This window comes from Meriones unguiculatus, chromosome 8 (genome assembly GCF_030254825.1).
Source record: "Meriones unguiculatus strain TT.TT164.6M chromosome 8, Bangor_MerUng_6.1, whole genome shotgun sequence".
Lineage (NCBI taxonomy): Eukaryota > Metazoa > Chordata > Mammalia > Rodentia > Muridae > Meriones > Meriones unguiculatus.
Window position 1 is genome coordinate 19,124,795 of NC_083356.1, and position 24,349 is coordinate 19,149,143.

A 24,349-nucleotide genomic window follows, 5' to 3' on the forward strand; every position below is an offset into this window, starting at 1 on the left:
GTAAGCTGCCTCCTGGAACACTAGAGGTGAAGCCCCAGGCGTGGGAGTGAGGATTCCAGGCTTTCCTCTTGGTGTGTTAGAGCTGTTAGCAGATGGCCCCTCCCCAGGGGAAGGAGAGTAGGGGCCTGTTGAAGAAAAAAGGTGAGAGGGCTATTTGGTTGCTCAAGAGAGTGAGCCAGTGTGGGAAGGACACCAGCTTGCAGCTCAAGGCAGACACCCTGGATCAGTTCTCACAAGTCACTGAGCTGCCGAGCAGGGCCAGTCTCCTCAATCAATCCGTGCTGACAGATGGTAGCGGAATCAGTGACCTAGAGGCAGAAGGCTCCATTTGTAATCCCGGAGTGGCCCACGTTTCTGGAGGAAGGCAGAGGAGTTTGTAATAAAAGGAGTGACACAGTGTTTCCAAGCCAGAGGAGGAGAGAACAGGATTAGTTTTGCCGCGGGAATTGCAGTGATTCTGTTCAGTAGGTGTTTTGGAGTGGACTGGGTTAGGGGATCAGGGGGCGGGAAGAGGAACAGCTCATTTACTTTGCTTTCTTTAAAAGACTACAAAGTGTAGAAGAAAAACGGAGATGGATACATTTGAGACAAGGGATACAAGAGGTTGGTGCAGGGCTGTGATCCCAGCACTCCAGAGGCTGAGTCAGGAGGTTCATGATGTGAGGCCATCCTGGGTTGCATAGTGCGACCCTGTCTCAAAGAACAAACATGCAAACAAAACAATAGGACTCCTACCCCATGGGTTCTGAGTTGTAGGACTTTGGGCAGTAAATTAATTTCTCTGAGCTTCATCCATTGGGCTGTTGTACTGGCCTCAAACTTGCAGCCGCCCAAGAGCTGGGACTGCAGGTGTGCACCACCATGCCTGTCCCGGGAGCTGGAGTTCATTGTGTCTGGAACTGCATGCTTTCTCCCTGCAGCTATCTTTAGATACTCACAATACTATAAGCGAGGTAACGTTAGGGGGTCAGGTCTGGCACCCAGAGAGGCGAAAATGAGTTGTCTACAGCCACACATGGCATGTGAGTACTAACATCTGCCTGCTGGTCGTGACTCCAGTGAATGTTTTCCCTCTGCGTGATACTACAAAGGCACATGGTAGGCCGCCAGGGGCTAGAAGGGCTCCAGCAGATCTGGCTGTAGGTGGGGGCAAGTTTCCATGGAGTGGTCACCTGAACAGTGTTCTGTTAGGGCCTGAAAGAGTAGGAGGGGGCTACCTCAGGAAAGGAGGCAGGCACTGGGCCCAGGGTTTCTCTGCCTTCTTTTCCTAGTGAGCTCTGTGGTATCCCCTATCCCCTTGAAGAAAGAAGGGAGAAATGGTGGCAGGAGTGGGAGAAAATGGGCGTCCCTTTTCATGAATTGGCTCAAGAAGCCGGAGATACCCACAACACTTTGTCTTCAAGAAGGCACATCTATGTTCTCCATTTGGCAGGGGGTGGGGGGGGTAGGTTGGGGGGATGGGAGGGTTGCAGAAAACTTTAGGTATGCTTTGAGTCCCTCCCACCTTTTTCTCTGCAGTCCTGACACTAGCTGAAGCCAGGCTTTGGTTTCTTAAAAGCCTTAATGCCTGAGAATTTGAAAATGAAACTCACAGAACAATGGGGACAGCCAGAGGGCAGGGCCTGGCAGCCTATTTGGGTGCTCCGGAAGGGCTTGGCACTTTGCCTGTTGTGAAAGAAGTGTGGGGGAATCAAATCCCCAGGGATAGTCCCGGCCTGCATTGGAATCAGCCTCTACTTGGCGAGATGGGACAGAAGCCAGGAGAAATCATTGCCTTCTCCACCACATCCTCCTGCCAGGGGCCTCAGAACGACTTCAGGCCCTGCCTGGGATCCCCAGACCCTCTGTGGGTGGCCTAAAGCAAGTGAAAGCGTTAACTGCTCTGACTAGGTAGAATGAAAGGTCAAAGGGTAAAGCCAGGCCTCAGGGAGACTCCAGATATGTGAAAGCTGGGCCTCCAGGCCACAGCTGATTCCTGTCAGCCCCTCATCTTACACCCAAAGCATGCTTTGGATCCCAATTCACTCTGAAGTTGGGTTGCTTTAGGAGGGGAAAGCCACAGACTCCCCCAACATTTAGGCGGGGTGCAGGCTTAATTTAGAATCAGTAGTTTTAGGGACACCTAATCGAAACCCTCCTCCTTCTTGTATCTATAGGAAACTGAGGTCCAAAGTGGAGAGGTCTCTGGGTGTGCCAGGATCAGAATGTAAATATTCCAAGCTCATCCCATCCTTACTGGTTTTACTTTGCATAGCAGAGGGTGGGCACAAGGTACCACCCGCTAAGGCAGTGGTTCCGAACTTTGTGGGTCCTGACCCCTTTGTTGTTAGTCGACCCTTTCACAGGGGTTGCCGAAGACCACCAGAAAAACAGGTATTTACGTTACTGTTTATGAGAGTAGCAAAATTACAGTCACCAAGTGGCAACGAGATAACTTTATGATTGAAGAACCATATTAAAGGGTTGCAGCATTAGGAAGGTTGAGAAATAATGATCTATCTACAGGATGGTGGCTCTACAGGAGATTTTTCTTGAGGAAAAGGAAATTTAGTCCTTTGCTCTTTAAAGACACCGGGGATACAAGGGAAGGCTGGTTCGAGCCTGAGGTATGGCCCTGGAAATATCTTCAGTTCTGGTCCTGCCATCCAGGAGTGCAGAATCTCAGCGCCGCCATTGCAGACTACTGGCATGGACGTCTTTATTTTACATGTGAGGTAGGTTGGCTTCCTTTTATGACCGGGAAACTGAGTCTCAGAGACTTAAAGTTATTTATTCAGGAACAACCACTAAAACTAGGGTCGGAGACAGCAGGCGCACACCCCAGGTTGGCCTGGCGTGCACCACCTGGGTCCCAGCGGACTTAAGGAAAGCAGGAGCCATCCCGGCGACGGCTCAACTAACCACACAAACTGCCACTGGGTCACCGAGGCTGCCAAAGGCGGGACTCCGGCGTTGGGGGCTCAGGGAGAACTCCAGAAATCCCAGGTTCTGTGCCACCGACTCCCCCAGAAAGTTGTTTTGAGGGCACCCCACAAGGTGGCCCCAAGCGAAAGCGGCCCTGGGCGCGTAGTCGCTGACCGCCGAGGGGGGTCTCCTCGCCGTGCCCCTCGACGCCACCGCACGCGGGTGGGCACGCGCGCCGCCCCGCCCCCGGCCCCGCCCCCTCCGCCGGCCCCGCCCCGCCGCGCGCCCTCCCGCCCGCCCGCGCGCCGGGGCCCAGAGCCGCCTCATTGGCTACGCGCTGTCACCTGACGCTCTGTTATTTCCTGTGTGTTGGGAGAATGGAGAGAAAAAACCCGGAGCTGAGCCGCCTCCGGCCCCTGCGAGGCGGCCGCGGCCTCAGCCGGGGGAGTCCTCCCTGAGGCGCGCCGGAGCGGGGAGCGAGCGAGCGAGCGCGCGGGCCGGAGCGAGCCTCCAGGGGCCGCGGCCCCGGCCCGCCCCGCCGTCGGCCCGGGCGTCCGCGCTGGAGGCGGTGGAGGCGCCCCCACCCCCACCCCGCGCCGCGCCGCCGCCCCCTCCCCTCCCAGCGCCGGCGGAGGCCGAGGGACGGGCCGGGGGGCTCCTGCAGGTAACCGCCGCCCGGCCTGAGGAAGGGGGCGGCCTCGAGGGGGGCCGGGAGCGGGCCCCGCCGCGCACCCTGGCTGCTGGGAGCACGGGTCGTGGCCCGGCCCGCCCTGCGAGTGCCGAGCCTCGGGAGTCGCCGAGGGGGCCGGGGGGACCGGCGTGGGCTGCTGAGGGGGTCAACGGCCCGGGCCCAGCGTCCAGGCTGACGGGGCCCGGCAGCTTTCTGGCTGCGGGCGGAGATACCTGCTTGTGGCGGCCTGAGGTGCGGAGGGGTCCGCGCTCCCGGCAGCCCCGCGGGGACCGGCGTTGCCGGCCCCTTCGCCGCGGGCTGGAGGCGAGGCGCGCGCCGTGGAGGGCCGGGCTCGGAGCGGCCCGGGCAGGGGCCGCGGGGTCGGCCGCACGGACACCTGAGGCCATGTGGATGGGGCGGCCGGCCGGGGCCAGGTACCCGGCGGCAGGGCGCGAGCTCGGGGCGCAGGATGCACTTCCTGTGTGGGGTGCTCTCCGCTCCCCTCCCCCGCCGTGGTGAGCAGGGCAGCGTGTGGGGTCTCGCGGAGTCCACGGAGGAGCTCTGTTCTCGGGGGTGGGGGGGGGCAGGGAGGTGGGAAGGCGAGGCCCCGAGTCTCCCTGTTTTCACGGAAAAGTGGTGGTTTTAAGGAGAGTTCGCTCTCCGGCCTGCGGCGGGAGGTGGAATGTCTTGAGTGTGCCGCGATGGGAGTGGAATTTACTGTGTGTTTTGGGGGGGGCGGGGGGAGCCGAGGATCCCTCCACGGTTTGTGGGTGCGGACACCAGTGTTGCTTGCCCGTCTCCTTTGGGGGACGAATCAGAATTAGGGGTTCCTCCTGGAGCTCTGCCTTCTCCCCTCCAGAGATTAGATGACTCTAGTAAATGCTATAAAATGGATGGAATTTTTGAGCTATTATCTAACAGGCTGATCTTTGAATGATAATTGGACCCTTATGCTAACAGCCTTAGTGAAGAGTTTTATGAAACGTTTTACACGGGGTGGCCTCAGCGGCTGGGGAAACTGCACTGAATTCCTAGGAAGGCACTTCCAGCCTGGTCACCGAATAAACTGTAGCCCTGGGCAAGTTACCTACCCTCTCAGTGCCTCAATTACACTTCTGTTAAAGACTCCCTCACAGGCCAGACATTTGGAAGGTTTATTTGAGTTTGGTTTGGTGGCTCTCCCACTCGTGTGTCTCGCTCTCCTTTTGACCATAGGAACTTTTTTGAGGAATGTAAGATGTGCCTTACTAGACTGAAAAATAGCTTGGTCAGGGTAGTTTTTCCTCAAATCCCCAGTGCTTCGCTGTGCTTCTGAAGAGAAAATGCACACTATTAATAGCAGTCTAGCCTATGGTGAATGCACGTTATTATATTTTTTTCTTTGTTGTAGAGTTTTCAGGAAAAAAAAAAAAACCACACAAACAAACACTGGCCAATTGGGAAATGTGAATGAGAGGATTAGGTCTGGTTTTGTTGGAAGCCCTTTCCATGTTGGGAAGGGATGCTTTTCAGAGTGCTTTTAGGTGGCACTGGCTAACTTGAACATTCCAACTTCGATCTTGGAGTCGGCTAGTGAAATTAGCATCCACCTCAGGATGCAGTAATTATCTGCATCCCTGGTTTATTCCTTAGTGGTATCAGGATGCTTCTTGGCAGATGCTGAAAAACCCCAATTAATTTCTGATTTTTCTGGTGTGTGAGGGCCATGGGCCATATGCTTTTAAACGGTAGGCACTTCTAGACCAACCTCATATTTTGCTCTTGTTTGCCTTAGACTTTTAGAATTGTAATATCCGAGGTACATATGCTTAATGTGGCATCCTGTGCCTTTTTTTATTTTTTGGCTATGTGTCCTGACTGGCCTTGAAATTTCAGTGATCCTTCTGCCTCCAGATTATATTCACCTGAGATCATAGGTCATTGTGCACCACACCCAGTTCACTATGTCTTCCTTAGATAATCTTTTTATTTGTTCTGCATAGTTTAAAAATGGCCTTAACATGGATGAGGGAATGGGGTCATAATGTCAATCTTGTATATGTGTTAATAGAGGTTTTCTTTTATGTTAACATCAGGCTTATCACATGAGACACATATGACTCACAGAGGAATTATTTGGAATTTCCAAAATATGAAATACTATTAGGACTTGAATTATGACCTGTGTTTAGTATATGACTTGAAAAAGCTCCAGTCACTCAAATTGGAAGCACCTATCACACTCTTGTATATCAATTATGTCTGTTTTATAGCTTGTGAAAAAATACTAGAAGACTTTAGTGAGGTAATTTGTGTGTGTGAGAGAGAGAGAGAGAAAGAGATCTTATATTGCTAAGATAGACTTGCCTTGGTAAAATATTTTAGCAGAGTAGTTTTTCTTAACTATGTAAAATGAGGTGTATGTAGTTGAAATGATCTATTTTGATCAAGAAGTTAGAACTGGGCTTTTTCAGTGGGTTTTACTTTCTCTTAGAGATAGGAAAGGATGCTAACATTTGCACAGAAAACAAAAACAATCTGTAGACTTTGGCCAACAAATTATAAACTGTCTTAAAATGTCTACCCAGTAGATTTGAGAGTTCCTCATTGCTTCTCTTCACAAGTACATAGAGCTAGTGAGAGGTGGGGCTTGGATAGAACTCTACTAGTCTCAAAACTTGTTACTGGGTTCCTTTTAACTCAGTGCCTGTTGAAGGTGCAGATCAGCTAGTAATATGTGTGGCCCTAAAATATGTATCTTCCTGCTGCCATTCTGTTCTATTGGCTCTTAAAGAAAAAAAAAAGCACAACAAACAACAACAAAACTGGTAAATATGAAATCTGGACCTGGGAGAAATACTGGAAAGTGATTTTTGTGACCCTTGGGAGTTTTCTGAACTTTAAGTTTTCTCATGCTTGGCCAATTTTTTCTGGTATGCCTAAGATTTCTTTTGTAAAGTTCCTCTTTCTTACCTAGTTTTGCCATTCTGTCTTGAGCTGAAAAATGTTATCAGCTGAAAGAGCAAGCAAGACAATGCCTACAAATTAAAGGTTGTCTTTCTTGTTGCCTGTGTTCCGGTTTTACAGCGTGCAGGAACCATGTGGTGATTGCTTTCACTTGGGCCAAGTGGGACTTTGTTGACATACGTTTATGAAAAACAGACTCTTCCCACTACGCCTTAAGTATTACTTCCTCTTGGGGGGAGTATTTTTAGGTTTAGGCTCTTGAAAGCTGAGGTGCTGCTGGGGATTGAGAGCTGAGTCTTAGTTGTGCTAGGCAGGTACTCTGCCACTGAGCTACATCTCTTAAGTTTCTCAAGAATCTTGTCATGACCATGGTATCCACAGTGTAGGTGAAAAGGTTCTCATGATGATAAGAAAAATTCAGAGTTTCCTATATTAGGGCCATGCTTGCTTTGACATAATGCACAGGACTAGCAGAAAGATGTGCAACGTAATAGGAGTTGTTGGTATAACTGGCCTGAACAGACTGGGGCCTGGAGAGATGGCTCAGTAGTTAAGAGCACTGTCTGCTTTTCCAGGGGACCTGGGTTCAAATCCCAGCACCCACAGGGCAGCTCAAAACTGTAACTCCAGTTCCATGGGATCTGACACCCTCACACAGACATACATTCAGGCAAACAAATAAATTTAAAAAATAAATAGAATAACAAAAAAAAGAAGAACCGACTGCTGGGTGTGCTGGTACATGCTTTTAGTCCCAGTACTGTCAAGAGGCAGCCAGGTCACTATGACTTTGAGGCTAGCCTGGTCTATATAAGTGTTCCAGGCTGGCAAGGGCTATATAATACAACTCTGTCTCAAAAAAACAAAACAAAAACTAAAAACAACACCCCCCCCAAAAAAAAAAATAAAACAAAACAGAAGAATGAGAATATACTAGCTACAAAAGGGGAAACTGCCCCTATTGTAAGCTGTTGTGTAAGCTTGGGACACATGACTGTCAGCACATGTGAAGATGGTTTCTTTGTTTGAACATTACATCCCTGAATGTTGATTAAGATCCTCCTGTGCACGTCTTGCAGTTTGCATTAGCCAGGTGTTTATGGGCTGCTCTGAAGCGTGGAAGATGCACTGGTGGGCCAGATAGAGAAGGAACCACTCTGCAAATAGAATGTAAACACTAAATAAAAGTGTCCTGTGGTAATAGCTACAAAGAGACCAAAAATATTAGGTGGATGTGTTGGTGCTGCCTGTAATCTCAGAACTCATGAGGTAGAAGCAGGATTGGGAGTTAAAGGCTAGCTTGAGCTACACAGTGAGCAAGCCTATCTGGAAAAGAAGGAAAAGCTCAATGTGATAGTGACTTGGAATGCTACTTCCGAGTGGTTTAAAAGATGGTCCCTATTTTTGTAAACATCTCTGTCAGATAGGTAGTCAGATTTAATCTGTAGGGCAAGCAAAAAATAATGTTAAGTAACTTACTTTGGCCTTGAACCTCTGGGGCGGGGTGGGGTGGGGGGGACGGATGACCCAAGGCCACTACCAGGAAGTGATGTTCCCTTCTCATAGTCTGCAATAAATAAATAAATAAAAAGCACCAATAAATATGTGCTTTCTGCAACAAACATACTTTCTTCTCCTTATACAAAACAATATACAGAACCTGTTCCTCATTTATCTGTCCAGCTAAAGCAATAATCAAGGAAATACCTGGGGAAGTAGGACCCCTGCTTTTCTCAAGAAACTCTACTCCCCTCTCCCCCTTTACCCCCATGTAGCCCAGGCTGGTTCATCCTCATTATGTAGCTGAAGATGACCCTGAGTCCCTGATCCTCCTGCTTCCACCTCCCAACTGCTAGGATGCACTGCTGCAGTTTACAAGAGCTTTTATCAGGCACAGTGAGCATTCTTCAGGCTTCCAAGGTAATCGTTCACACTTTAAGTCACAGAAATGAAACCAGGGCTGTCCTGTGACGGCGTGAGGCTAAAAGAACTCAGGCCTGTTGGGTCCTTAAGTGTTTTGAATCCTAGAGCCCAGTTTTAGCCCCACATCTATCTAAAAGGCCTCTAACTGAACAGTTGATAAACATCAAGTGAGGGAGCATTTTTCCATGTTTATACATTGTGGATCAAGACATAATCAGGTTGAGAGCCAACTGGTGGGGCCCAAAAGCCAACACCACCACCTTTAAAAAAAAGTAACAGTAACACTGTTTACACTGCTTTATGTTGGTGATGATGTTTCTCCCGATTGGAACTGCATGGAGTTGTTTGGAGACCAAGTCTCTGTGGCCCTGGAAGATCAGGGCTATAAAGAGGAGGCTGCCAGACCGTACGGAAATCACTTGCCTCTGCCTCCTGAGTGCTAGGATAAAAAGTGTGCATACCCCATCATACAGGCCTTGGTGATTTATTTAAAAATTGGGTTACATTTAAAACTTAGAGGTGTCTGTGTATGTGATATGTATGTGTATGCAGGTGCACATGTCTGTGTGGAGAACAGCTATGTGCTGAGCTTTTATGTGGGTACTGGGGATCAGATTCATGGATTCATGTTTACATGGCAAGCACTTTACCTGGCTGACAGAGCAGGGTTCCAGCTTGTACTGTATCAGTGTAAAGTCACCATTCGTTCAGTTTTTTTTCCCTAAGCTGTAAAGTCAAAAGGTTAAACTAGATTTTTTCTTTTCTAAAAGATTGTATTACTTATTTGTATGTGTGGGTGCCCGTGGAGGCTGAAGAGGGTGCTGGATCTCCTAGAGCTGGAGTTGCAGTAGTTGTCAGCTGCCTGATGTGGTTGTTAAGGACCCAACTCGGGTCCTAGGGAAGAGCAGCAAGCACTCCTAACTGTTGAGTCATCTCTCCAGCCCCCCTCCCCCGTTGATTTTTGGGGGTGGGGTGGGGTGGGAAGGGTGTGTTCTTCTGGCTCTAAAATTCTGTAGTCATAGATGAAAAGGAAAGCAAAAGGCAGGCTGGCAAAGAAGATGAACCTCCTACCTTTGACTGGCTTGTTCTATGTTATCCATTGCCAGAGCCTCTTATAGCTGCCCTTGCTTCTCACACATCCTTCTACCCTGGTTCTACTCAGTCGGGACCCTCATTTTGAAGTGAAAGCTAGCAAGATGCCAGACATACAGAAATCCCTAGTGTTCACCACCGCAGTCTGAAGCTAACTATAAACATACTGAAGGGTGTTTTTTGCAATAAGACATCTGCCTTTTTTTGTTGTTGTTTTGTTTTTGAAGCAGGGTCTCTTGTACCATAGGCTATCCTTGAACTTGATGATCCTCCTGAGTGCTAGTCTTACAGTTATAATCCACTACTTTTAGGCCTGTGCAGTTTTTATTAAGACAATTAGAAACAGGCATTTATCCTTGAAGCCTTTAGAAGGCACCATGAATGATCTCCCTTAAGTTCTTCTGACTAGTCACTATACACAGTGACTATCCACAGTGCACAAAAACAAAAAGACATAATCATTCTACTTTCAATATTTGGATTAACTTTTCTACAGGTCCCCTTTTCCCCCAATGGGGAAAACTACCTTTCCAGTTTCTTTAGTCACAGTCTTACCACTGATAATTTATCACCAAGTTACTGTCAGTACTATTTCCAATATATAACTTCCTTTTTAAAAAATTGTTTTAAATTTTAATTTTATGTGCATGTCCTGCATGTATGTCTGTGTACCAGATGTGTGCCTGATGCTTGCAGAGACCAGAAGAGGGCATCAGATTGCCTGGAATGAGTGTTTACAGACAGCTGTGAGCTGATGTCTTTTTTTTTTTTTTAATTTATTTAATTTTATCTTATGTGCTTTAGTGTGAAGGTGTCAGATCCCTTGGAATTGGTACAGACAGTTGTGAGCTGCCATGTGGGTGCTGGGAATTGAGCCCGGGTCCTTTGGAAGAGCAGATAGTGCTCTTAACCGCTAAGCCATCTCTCCAGCCCTATAAGCTGACATCTTTTATGGGAATCCAACTCAGGTCTCCTAGAAGAGCAGCCAGTGCTGTCAACTGTGGAGTTATTTCTTCAGGTCCATAATATAACTTCTTACTTCTTTCATCCTATTCCCACTACCCCCAGTGCTGTTTTCATACTCAGTGGAACATTGGCCTTATACCATGCTCTAATTTTACTTACATCTGTCTCTATCCCACCTTTCCCAGAGCATAAGAGTCACCCCTCTTTTCTGAATAGAGTATTTCAAGTTTCCCGAAAGCACTCTGTTGAGAAACCAGACCCCTTCTGCTTTCCTCTGCTACCTCTCTGACTGCTTGTCTTGCCACTTTTGCTTCTTCCAGCAACATTCACTCTTCAGTTCCTTAAAGCTGGTACTTCTTCCAGGCCAGAACACTGACTAGCCCAGCCTTTTCTCATTCTTCATGGTGTTTGCAGAATGAATAGGTACCAGAAGATAAGCAGTATAGAAACTGGAGCAAGAAGCTGTTCTTGTTGTGCATCTGCAAAGTTCCTTAAGTAGTAGAAGGGTGTTTGGAGATCTGAAAGGGTGTAGCATAGGCAGAGTTTCTCAAACAGTACATATCTAGAAGTATGACACAGTGTTGGTGGGTGTGTAAAATGATATAATCACTTTGGAAATTTTAAGAAATCCTTAGAAAGTTGGAAATAAATATTTTGTGACCAAGCAGTTTCATTTTAAGGTATTTTTTCAGAAGAAACAAAAATTTCCACAACTAAGCTATGTGCAAGAATGCTTTATAAAATCTCATAATAATCAAACCTGAAAACAGTCCAGATGTCTGTCATCAGGAAGATAAACTAGTATATACATATAATGGAAGGCTCTTCAACAGTAAAAAGGAACAAGCCACTGTGTAATAAAGATGAACCTCACAGATAGGCAGAGTGAAAAGTTAGAAAATGGATCATGTTATTTGTGACACAAAACTAACCCATAATATTAGAAGTTTGTAGTGAGAGTTTTGCTTTCTTTAAAAGCCTCCTTACAGTTTTGTTTTAGTCCTCAGTGTGGGATAAGAGTCTGTTTCACAGCAGGTGATTATGATTTGCCTCATCAACTAGTAGGGATGTGATCTTTGCCGGTTGCAGATAGTTTAATTCTGGGAGTCTGGAAGGAGTATAAATGGGAGAGCCCAAGAAGGCCTGTGGTGTCTCCTCACTCTTACTGTTGCTGACCCTGCTGCTGCGGCGGCTGCTGGGTTTGCTAGTGCTGGTTTGTTGAACTGCTGGATATTCTGATGATGAAGATCGGACTTGCCTGAAGGAACTCTTAAGTCCCTAATCAGCAGGAAGTAGCTGTAGAGGTCTACACCCCTTTCCTCTCTATTTTATTCTCTCCTACCTGGTGTTGGGGTTTTGAAAGGATTAGGGTGGAGTAAGGGTTGGAAGGCAGGTAGAGGTATAAGAACGCAATAAGATAGATTTTAAAAAATTTGCCAACAGAAATTGGATTGATAATACTTTGTTTTTGCTTTTTCATAGGCAGGTCTCATGTAGCCTAAACTGGCCTCAAACTTAGTGACTAAGGGAGGCTTTGAACTTCTGATCTTCCTGCCACCATTTCCCAAATGCTTGAATTACAAGTCTTTGTCACAGTGTCTGGCTTTGATTTCCACTCAGTTCCTTGGGTGGATGGGATTGAGTAGGAGGGGGACATAAGTTTCTAGAGCAGTGGTTCTCAACCTTCCTAATGCTGAGCCCCTTTAATACTAATACAGTTCCTTCTGTTGTGTTGGCCCTCAACTATAACATTTCCATTGCTACTACATAACTGTAATTTTGCAACTGTTGTGATATCCAGGTTATCTGATATGCAACCCCTAGAGGAGTGGAGACCTCCCCAGGTTGAAAACCTCTGTTCTAGAGGTCTGGGTCTTGATAGACAATCAAACTAGATTAGATCCTGTGTTGTTTATAAGTAATTTTATTAAAAGTAAATTATATCTGAAAACAATTTAGGAATTAGATAGATTCCAGGCTGTGTGGTGGTGGCACACATTTTTACTTTACTCCAAGCACTCCAGAGGCAGAGGCAGAGGCAGAGGCAGAGGCAGAGGCAGAGGCAGAGGCAGAGGCAGAGGCAGAGGCAGAGGCAGAGGCAGAGGCAGAGGCAGAGGCAGAGGCAGAGGCAGAGGCAGAGGCAGAGGCAGAGGCAGAGGCAGAGGCAGAGGCAGAGGCAGACGGGTCTTTGCGAATTCAAGGCCAGCTAGGGCTACACACACACACACACACCCAAACACACCCAAACCCTGTCTTAAAAACCCAAAAAACCCCAAATAGATTCCAGGGTTCATTGAGTCTGTCCTCTACTTGAAGTGTCATCATCATCTCTCTTGTCTGAACTTATTTTATTCTTTGTTGGTTTTCCTGCTTATTTTTGCCCTCTTCTTGTATTGTTTTTCTCTGGTACCTATGGTTTTAAAAAAGTCAGACATGTGTTCGGGAGGCAGAAGGTAGGCAGATTGCTGTTAGTATGAGGCCATCGTGGTCTACATTGTTCCAGATCCACCAGAGCTACACAGTGAGACCATCTCTCAAAAAACAAACAAACAACAACAACAACAAAACTAGGCACTGGTAGTTCACACCTGTAATCTCAGTGCTAAGGAGACAGGAGGATACCTGGGCTTGTTAGCCGCCAGTTTAACTGAATCAGTAAGTTCAGTAAAAGACCCCGTCTCAAAAAATAAGGTAGAGAGCAAAAAATGACTGTCATTTTCTGGCCTCTAGGTGTCCACATGTACACACACCCAGCAAAAGCAAAACATGAGTTGGGGTCTGCAGTGGTGGTTCAGTTGATAAAGTACTTGCTTCCTAAGTGTGTAGACCTGAGTTTGAATGTCCAAAAGCTGACCTGCTGGCCAGCTAGTTTATCCTGCTTGGCAAAGTTCCAGGCCAGTTAGAGATCTTGCTTCAGACAAAATATGGAAGTACCCTGAGGACCTATACCCAAGGTTCTCCTCTGACTGTCCTATGCCCTTCGCACAAATGTACTGCACACAAAAATAAAACACAAAAGCTGGGTTTCTTTAATCCTAGCACACGAGAGGCAGAGGCAGGCAGGCCTGCCTCTGTTAGTTAGAGGCCAGCCTGGGCTACATAGTCCTAGGACAGCCAGGTTTACACAGAAAGAATCTGTCTCAAACCAAACCCAACTAAACCAAAATAAAAACACCAGAGTGAGATGGGAAGCACTTTTACCCTTGGTTTTTGGCTGGTGGTTGGGGGTGAAGACCTTTCCCAGTCTCAGCAGAGCAACTCTTCTGTTATCTCTTGGATAGCTACATGAAATGTTTGTGTTTTTTTTTTTTTTTTTTTTTTTCTAAAAAAGACTTGGAATATTTTAATTAATTAGTTAAGGTTTTTCTAGACAGGGTTTCTCTGTATAGCCTTAGCTGTGCTGGACTTACTTTGTAGACCAGGCTGGACTTGAACTCAGAGATCTGCCTACCTCTACCTTCCCGAGTGCTGGGAAATACAGGTGTGTGCCACTGTGCCCAGCTGCTGGAAAGTATTTGTAAACACCACTTTACATGGCCCTCAGGTCCTAGGCAGAGCCATTTTGCATTATTTTAATTTTAGCTCTGGTTTCTGTTGTGCTGCCTTCAGGGTTTTAGCAACGAAAGTGCTGTTTTGCCTATGAGCTATTGTTCTGGTGTGACCTATCCTCAACCTGTCCCTATCCATGGTCAGTGTAGGTTGTAAGTTATGTAATACGAGATATGTTTCTTTCCCCGCAAGTTTGTCTGTTGGCCAGGATGCTGTGTAAAGTTTTTATGTCTCTTCACATAAGTATTACTGTTGAATTTAAGTTCATTGTAGAAAATTTACAAGGTGCTTCTATGATTAAGAACAGAGAAAATGTCACAGGAGGAACTCTGACCTGAGTTAATTTAGGCCTGATAGGAACGAGATAATGAAAATCATGAGTCTAGGGGTATTTTGAAGTTCATGGCCTCATCTCTGAAAAACAACTATGGAAAGGCCCAGAAGGAACATTGGTTTAGTAGAAGAAACTGAAGAACTCCATGCCCTGTGGGGAAAGCTGGGAATTTCTGGAGAATTTTAGAACAGTAGCACTCTCATTTGTGTTTAGTAATTATCCTACTGGAGGGCAATTTGGGAAATATGTTAAGAACAGAATGACTCCTACAAACTCTTGGACTTCACAGCGAAACCAGCCTACACAGTTTATAGCTTACCTGCACATGTGTCAACCAAGAAATGAAAAAGTACATGCTGTATTGAATTGAGTGCTACCCCTTCCCTGTGCAGTGAGTTTAAACCTGACAAAGGGGGCTGAGGGTACAGCTCAGTGGTAAAGTATTAGCTTAATGTGCACAAGGTCCCGAGTGCATCTCTAGCACTGCAAAAAGAAAATGGCAATAGATTTTTGTCTTTTGATTATAAAATATTTTGTGGAATTGGAATTGAGTTTTAGTATATTCTATAGGAGATATTTGAGTAGGAGTGAAAGACATTACAGCAGGTATCATTTATTAAGTGTTTCTGTGAAGTGAAAATAAAAAGCTGCACTGGTTTACCAGAAGTGTGGGACACAGATTAGGGAAAAAACTACATCTGAGAAAAAGATTTCACTTCCGCCAAGATTGCTCAGTAGGTTCTGTTCTATGCACAAGAAATGCCAAAATAAAATATCTTCCTTTTTCCTAGAGTTCAGTATCTCAGGGCGGGTCAGACATGGAAAATTAACATATATAAAATTTACAAAGGATCTATAAGGCTGTAACAACGGTGTAATGAGAGCTATAGGACAGCCATGGAAGAGGCTGTTACTCCTGAGTGTGTAAAAGAGTATGAGAAAAAGCTATAGAGGAGGAGACATTTAGGGGGACTTAAAGACGAGAAAGAGCTGTGTGGGAGCAGTGGGGAAGGAGCATTTCAGGGACAACTTAAGACTGAGGTTAAAAAGTATGTGGGATATTGCTACAGCAAAGTGGCTCTGGAGCATGGCAAGGTGGGTGGTCAGAAGCAAGTGGGACCCAGACAGCCTGAGTGACATGAGGTGCCTTGAACTTGAGCACTTGGTTTTCGTAACTAGAACATGGTTTGAGAAGACAGGTGTAGTGTATGACTGAGAGGCATTTTCTCCCTTGAAGGCTGGGGCTGCAGATATGGGAGGATTGAAACCAAGTGACTTAGTGAGTTTTCCTCTTCCTCTTCTGTGTTTACCCATGCCTAAAGGCTAAGCCTCATTAGAGGAAGCAATAAGTATAGCTACTGGTTTAAATAAAATGGACTTGTGGGAAATTCTGGCACAATCTGCTTTAACATCAAAACAGACTGGCAATGATATTTCAGAGACCAGAAACTCAAGTTATAAATAACAAATAAGTTTACATAACAAGTTCTAAGAGCTAGGCATTTTTCAATACTTGACACAGAAAAATTAGGAAGTAATGTTATCTCCCATTTTCCAGATGAGCAAACTGAACCTTGACGAAGTGACTGAAGTCACCAAACTAGTACATAGCAGAGCCAGCTTTCGGTGTTGGGCACCTGGCTCTGAACTCTGCCCTTAACTGTGCTTGATGTGACTCTATTTAATTTGCACGAGTGCAAAACAGTTTAGCAAGAAAGTGCAAGATCCCTTAAAGTAGGAAGATTTTGTTTGGGGTCATAAGAAAAGCGGAATGGAGAACTGCCTGTCTAGGACCAATCTGTGAGAAGATAAGGACTCTACAGTCACCATTGCATTTCCAGCATGCAGAGTGGGTACATGGCATATCACTTATGCTCAGTGAATCAAGAAGTAAAATAGAGTTTTGCTGCTAGCCCTCTGAGAAGTATGCCATGGGAAGGGTAAGTTACTTTGACTGTTCAGGATCCTTTCTGAATTTGGTTCATGAGTTTGTAACTTGTTTATATACTCAGTTTATCTTACTCTGTTTTAAAGAATGTTGCTCAATCAACTGTATGCTAGATTTAAAAAGTCAGCTTATTTTCAAGATCAAAATATTAGGCTTTATGATTTCAGCAGACATCTGTATATTTAAAGTTCTTATAATAACGCTTCTGCTTTGTGCATACCTATATATAAGATGGAAATCTTGAAAAGGTTATTACGGAATTGTATGGCTAGGGAGATGACTCGGTTTATAAAGTGCGTGCTGATTAAGCATTGAGGACTGAGTGCACATTCCTAGTACGTATATGAGAAACCAGATGTGGTGTGGTATACGTGCCTGTACCTAACTCTGGAGAGGGGTATGAGAAAGGTTCTTGCTGGCCAGTTAGTCTTACCAAATCTGTGAGCTCCAGGTGCAGTGAGAGAACTCTGTCCTATTCTCCCTGAGCACCCTGCACCTCCATTCCCCACCCCAAAGTCATAAAGAGAAAAATAGCTGGCCCCAGAAACCTGCACACAAATGCTCCCACATTCACAAGCACATGGCCACATACACATGCTTATATCACACACGAGAATGGTTGAAATTGGGTTCTTGATAGTAATTAAAGTGCATATGTAATTCTTTTTAGAGAAGTTGAATAAGTATTTCTGAACAGACCAAGCATTATTTCCACCCTCCTTCTCTGTTCATTTTTATATGAATATTCATAAGATTTGACACTGGCCCATCTGTACCTGCTGAAGTGGCTTGCTTGTGGTTCATTAGGAAATTCTTTTCCAGAAACCTAGTGATAATTTAGCTCAAGAATGTCATTGCCAGTGTGAAGTCACAGTATTGATCATGTAGAAGTCATATACCTGAGCTCATTAGCAAATTAATAACTGATGCAGGTTTTTAGGGAAGAACAGACTAATGTTTTATCTTTGCCTAGTTCATTCTAAATTAAGTCAATTTATTTTTTGACCCAATTCAGTATATTTACCTTCTATTAAAATACACATCTTGTAACATTTTTCCATTTAAAAATAAGATTTGGATTCTTTTAACATTTAGATTATATTACTACTAAGGTAATAGTTTTGACTCTGTATCTTTGGTTTCTACATCTACTGATTCAGCCAAACATAAGTGAAAAATAATTTTAAATTTTATCATTATCCAGTGAATAATACAATGTAACTATTTTGAAAGCTTTTATATAGTGATTATTTTAAATACTTTAGATTTAAATTATTTGAGAAGTTATTTTGTAGGTTATGAAAAACTAAATCATTTTATGTTTAGTTAGGGAATTTGAACATCCACATAGCGTCCGTGGAGATTGTGGAAGTGGGTATTCATTCATTCATCCATGCATTCATTCAATATGTATGGATGTTTTGTCTGCATGTATGTTTGTATATGCCTGGCCAGAAGAAGTTGTCAGACCCCCTGAACTGGAGGTTTTAAGCCGCGATGTGGGTGTTAAGAATTGAACCCCTGTCTTCTGGAAGAACAGTCAGTGCTCTTAACTGCTGAGCCATCTCTCCAGCCTTGGAAGTGGAACTTAATTGCTACTGAAACCATATTTATTTCAGATAATTTAGGCTAAGTTATGTATAGTATTTAGAGCTGAGTGTAGTGTTAGGCCCTTAATCTCAGCATTTGGGAGGCATGGACAGGTGGATCTCTGTGAGTCTGAGGCCAGCTGTGTCAAACAAGCAAATGTGTTTTGATATAAAAGTAAGATACTGTCTGTGCATATTAAACCACCGATGTAATAGATCACTGATTAGCACTTTTAGCTCTTGTACCAAGTACCAGGTGCAGTGGTTATAGTCATTATTTTATTTCTTATAAGATAGCCCTATAATGTAGCTAGTACTTTATTTAGTAGAATGAGGATGAAAGAGATAAACCTAAGAGAGCGTCTGTAATTGAAGTGCGCTTACTAGTGAGTGCACAGTAGAGCCAGGGCCAAGCTTTGTGAGACTCCCGAACCTTTTTTCCTCTTCTTATATAAGATGTGTATGTTATGAAAACTTCACACCATGTGGCCGCTTCTTTCTCTATGCAGAAGGCCTTCAGTGCCTACCAGGATTCAGGCAGCCTCTTTTTCTGCTCTGTGTTTTCTCAAGGCATCGTGTGACATTTTCCCTCTTGCCTACTATGTGTTCCATGGATAGAAATGTCTTCATCCCTGTCCCTTAGAGTAGTATCTGACATACAATAGGAGCTCACATATTGATTAAAATATGTACCTTAAGGTTATATCTCTTTGTGATACTGGCTTATAATTGATTTTTTGTGGGAATAATGATTATTCTAGATGTCTGTTGAAAATGTGGGAGTTGAAGGTGTCCTGCAGAGATGCTGAGGTCCCTCTGTAGGGGACAGCTCACGGCTATTACAGATGTAGTTGGAAGTGGGCTAAGTGGGCATGGAGGAAGACCTGCCTAAGACCAGCCTTCAGAAAACAACTTCTTTCCCAGTGTCTTCCCACCTGCTGCCAGAGAGTCTTCCAAACACAGCTTCTACCGCATCCCTTATTTGTGTGTGGATCATGTGTAGACATCTCTGTCATTGTAGTTCATCCCCCAGCTTTCTCATATTACTTTATGGCCAGAAATGTCTCTATTCTTAGTTATAGGTCTATGAGCCATTTCATGAGGCTGTTAATTTTTTAAAGTTTCTATCTATCTATCTATCTATCTATCTCTTATAGCAATAATTGCTCATCAGCTGTACCAACAACATGCCACCTAAGTCCAAGATACTAATAATAGAATACCTTTTCTGTCCTCCACAAGCACCAGTCGTGCACATAATGTACAGATGCCCGTGCAGGTTAAACGCTCATACGCAGGGCAGCCGTGGTAGTGAGTGCCCTTCACCTCAGCACAGGCAGCGGCCTGCGGGTCTACAAAGCAGGCCGCCACACCGAGAGTCCCTACCTTGAAAACAGAAATTAACACGCGCAAATACATCTTTAACAGAAAGGGGGGATCAGCCCCCACAGATTCTCTGTGACTTCCACAAGCATGTGTGCGTTCACCTACACCATAAACAAACAATGCAATAAAAAATAATTTAAGCCAAAGAGAAGGTACAAAAAAAAGGTCAAAGTTGAGAAGGGATGGAAGTGGCAGAATGTTTGCCTAAAATATAAGGCTCTGAGTTCTATCTCCAACACAGAGGAACAAAAAAAAAAAAATCCAAACCAAATAAATGATGGGTTAGAGAAATATGAGCACTGGAGGATGGTGGAAAATGCCTTTAATCTTTAATCACAGCACTTGGAGGCAGAGGCAGGAGGATCTGTGAGGTTGAGGCCAGCCTGCTCTACAGAGTGAGCTCCAGGACAGCCAAGGCTACACAAATTTTTCTGCAAAGCCTCAATTTATCTTCTCCAAAACAGGGGTTTCTCTGTGTAACCTCGGCCTGAGTGCTGGAAGGGAAAAATGGAAATTTATAGTTCATATTGCAGTTTTCTTTGGAATTTACTAATATATAATTTTGTGAATCTATCATGATGACATCACACAGTGACTGACTACCGTATCAGCCCCTCTTCGTGCTCACATGCTTGAGCTAGCTCCATCCTTGGCACCCCCCACCCCTTCTTTTTGCCTTTTCCAGAATGCTGTGTAATTGAATCATACTGTTTGTAGCTTTTACAAACTAGTTTTTTCATACAGTAATGCATCAAAGGTACTTTGTTCATGTTGTGTTCTTCCTTGACAGGTCTTGCTATGTATATGTAGTCTTGCTTGGCCTCAAACTTGGAATGATTCTCCTGTCTCTGCCTCCTGTGTTTTGGGGTTATAGGTATGTGCCACACCCTAGTTCTACATCTTTAAGATCTTTAAAATATTTTATTTAGGGTCTATCAGCAGTCTGTTTATCTGTTTACTACTAAGGAGGCATCTCAACAATTGCAAACAATTTTTGACAAATATAAGTAAAGGTTTTGTTTTCTATGTGAGTTTAGCTTATTTGGATAATTAGGTTCATGCCTTACCTGGTAATCTATCAGAGTTAGCTTTGTAAGAAATTGCCAAACTGTTTTCTGAAGTGTCTAAATGTTAATTTTCCTTGCTGTTTTAAAAATTAAATTGTGTCTTATATAGGTGGATAGATTACAGATAGTCATTTTAGCCTTTTTACATGTAAGTTGAGTGTCAGGGATCACGTTCACAGTGTTGTGCAGCCATTATCACTCTTTCCAAAACATTTTCATCACTCCAAACAGAAATTCTAAGCATTAGGCAATAACTCCCCGTTCCTACTCCTCAGGCCCTTGTAACTTCCAATCTTCTACTCCGCTTTTTACTTTGCATGTTCTGGTTATGGGATATATGTTATAGAATTATATATATCATTGAATCATGTTTGTCCTCTTGTTTTTGGTTTATTTTACTAGCAGTGTTTTTAAAGTTTGTCTGTGCACAACAGAGCAGAGCATCAGTCCTTTTATGACTTAAGTAATACTGCATTTGAAGTATAAGATGGGCCCTTTTGTTTGTCTATTATCAATGTGTGTGTGTGTTCTTTGCACCTTTGGCCTATTTTGAATACTGTGGCAGTGAACGTTGGCATTTATTATCTTTTTAGGATTACAGATGTAGTTCAGTCTGTAGAGTGCTTACTTAGCTACATGCATCTCTTGTGTCTCATAAACCAAATGTGGTGGCACACACTTGAAATCCCCAGTACCAGGAAGGGGAGGTCCAGAGGATCAGAAGTATATGGTCATCGTTGCCTACAAAGCTTATGGCCAGTTCTGTCTCTCATCTCTCTGTAAGAACATTGCAATTGCAAACATGTATGGTCACATTTGGCTTTTTAAGTGGGTCCTGGGTAGAGAGTGAACTCAGTCATACGTTTTGCCCCGCAAGTGTTTCTACCATTGAGCCATCTCAGGTTTGGACAACAGTGGAATCCTAGAGGTAGAAGAAATTTTAAGTGATCTGAAATTTCTTTTTTATTTTTATTTTTTATTCTTTTTATCAGTTACATTTTATTAACTCTGTATCCCAGCTGTGTTCTGATCCCTCATTCCCACCCAGTCCCTCCCTCCCTCCCTCATCTCCACCGTGCCCCTTTCCAAGTCCACTGATGGGGGGGGGACCTCCTCCCCATTCATCTGATCCTGTTTTATCAGGTATCTTCAGGACTGGCTGCAAAGCCCTCCTCTGTGGCCTAACAGGACTGCTCCTCCCTTCGGGGATGGGGAGGCCAAAGAGCCAGTCATTGAGTTCCTGTTAGAAATAGTCCTTGTTCCCCTCACTTTGGGAAACCAATTGTTTACTGAGCTACCACAGGCTACATCTGAGTGGAGGTTCTAGGTTATATCCATACATGGTCCTTGGTTGAATGTCAGTCTCAGAAAAGACCCTGTGCCCAGATATATTTGCTCCTTGTGGAGCTCCTATCCTTTCCCCATCAGACTAACTCCCCTTCTTTCTTATGATTCCCTGTACTCTGCCAAAGGTTTGGTCATGAGTCTTTGCTTTGAAAACACTGCTAGTTAGAGTCTTTCAGATGCGCTCAGTAGACTCCTGTCATACGTTCAATGCACATCCCATTTGTTTTTCTAAACGAGGATTGATCATCTTGCCCCATGTCCGCTCAATTGATTATCTTTTTTAGGTGTATAGATTTCATTATGTTTATCATATCTTATAGGTCTATATATGAAATTTCTTTTAGGTGTTTGTCTTTATTTACTGTATTTCTTTAGATGTCTGCATTTTTATTTACTGTATTTCCTTCAGAGCTCTTCGAAACCTATATAGCTCATAGACCTGTGAGATCTGGAAAAGCCAAGTTTTGAGAGTCAGTAAAAAATTAATAAGTTAACTTTACTCCTAAGAGAGAGACATTTTGAGTTATATATTGATTGTACCTCTTGTATTTTAGTCTGAAGGTCACATTCCAAGCCCGGAACTTCAGTAATATTTTTAAATGGCAGACACCCTATCCTGGAATGAGAGACTCTGCTTCCAAAACATGTTATGTGTGTCTTCTGCTTCCTTCCGAGAGGATGGCTGTGCTGATACTCACCTCAGCAGGTTCTCTCCCACCTGAGTGAATATCTGGCATTTTACAGAATAGCTGAGTGTGGTAACAACAGAATTTACTTTACCACCAAGTTTCCAGTGGCTGGAGGATTCCATGTGTCCTGGAGGTCTCCCTACTAATCGCTTTTCCTTCATCTAATTCCTAATAGGATTTACCTACCTTCCTTTAATTTTCCAAGACTCAGGTTCTTCAGACTGGTTGAAGTAATAGAGGAAAAGGTATTCGGAATTTTTTATGTTCTCATAAATAGAGCTGGTTAAGAATTACCTGTTGGGGCTGGAGAGGTGGCTCAGTGGTTCAGGGTACTTGCTCTTTTAGAGGTCCTGTGTTCTATTCCCAGCAATCACATGTTGGCTCACAGTCATCTGTAATGGAATCTAATTCCCTCTTCTGCTGTGCATGAAAACAGAGCCCTTATATACATAAAATAAATAAATAGCTGGACTTGGTGGTGCAGAGGCAGGCGGATCCCTGAGTTCAAGACTAGTTTGGTCTACAGAGTTGAGTTCCACAACAGCGAGGGCTGCACAGAGAAACCCTGTCTCAACAAGCAAACCCTGTTTAGATACATCTTTTCTGGCCATCCTATAGAGAAACCAACTCCCATATTCTTAGGTGAGTCTATTCTCTTGAGTGTCTCTCTTTCAGACGTAACTCTGATGCTTAAATCTGTATTTAAAAATTTTGAAAAGTTGGTAAAATATCTTTGTTAACCCTTCCCACAAAAAGATTTATCCTTTTGAAAAAAAAAAATCCTTTTTAAAAGATTGTTCTTTCATGCCCAGGGTCTATGGGATGTGAATGTTGTCTTATAGTATAGTGTGTTCCTGTCAGTGTTCCTAGAAGTGCCTGTCAGTTTTCACCTTTAGTTACTTAAAAATTGTCTCCCTGTGGGCTGGAGAGATGGCTCAGCAATTAAAGAGCATTGGCTGCTTTTCCAGAGGTGGGTTCAAATTCCCACCACCCACATGGTAGTTTATAAACTGACTACAACTTTAGTTGAAGATCTCATGCCCTCATCCAGCCTCTGAAGACACCGTAAGTTCATGTGGTCCATAGACATGAATGCAGGCCAAACATCTGTATACATAAAACAGTAATAATAAAAATGGAGACACTGACCCCCTGGCATTTTTGTTCCTGTCATTTTGCTTCATAGTACATAGGTAGTAGGGTTTCTAAAACTCAGCGTGCCATATGCTTTAATCTAGGTTCCTCGTCTTCTCATCCCTGTACATACAACTCCATTTAGTCACCGTCCTGAATCTGGGGCTTCCAGTCTCTTATTTGTTCTGGAATACTTTCTGGTGGTTCTTTTTACATACTGCCTTGCTATATTCTCTGTCTTGGACCTTCTCACTGTATTCCTTTCGATTGCCTTTTCTAGTTTTTATTTTTAGTAATTTATTTTGGGCAATCTTTGAATGAACCAGTTTTTTAATCTGCTTTTTTGTTTGTTTGTTTTCCAAGACAGAGTTTCTCCGTGTAGCCCTGGATGGCTTATAACTCACTTTGTAGACCAAGTTGACCTTTAACTCAGATCTGCCTGCCTCTGCCTCCCAAGTGCATCACTATGCCTGACCTTTCAGTTTGTTTTTAATTAAAAGTAAAAACACAGTTAGTAGGTTTATTGTATTTTTTAGTTTAGCTTTTTAAAAACTGGCTGTTTTTTTTTTTGTTTTTTTTTTTTTTTGTTTTTTTTTTTTTTTTTTATGGATTTCTGTTCCCCTAAGTTTTCCAGTGTAGCTTTTTATTTCCTAGATCATACTAAATGTGTGTGGTGTGGTGGTAAAGAAGCACTCATACTTCCCACACTCAAGGAGATGAGGCTTCAGGAAGAGTGTGAGTTTGAGGTCAACTTGGGCTATGCAGTGAGGTCCTGTCTACAAACAAACTTAGAATAGTTGCTGTA

General features: G+C 44.0%; 1 protein-coding gene across 4 annotated transcripts in view; it reads left to right on the forward strand.

The window, feature by feature from the left end:
- Positions 1 to 24,349, forward strand: part of Tcf20 (transcription factor 20) — a 148,276-nt gene that overhangs the window by 60,820 nt on the left and 63,107 nt on the right. For 3 of the 4 annotated variants that reach the window (XM_021643142.2, XM_060388964.1, XM_021643143.2), the window contains exon 1: positions 3,268 to 3,568. The exons of the other annotated variant lie outside the window; for it this stretch is intronic. The gene's annotated coding sequence lies outside the window, so the exon portion shown is untranslated. Of the gene's footprint in view, positions 1 to 3,267; positions 3,569 to 24,349 lie in introns of those variants that run through there. 4 annotated transcript variants of the gene reach the window in all.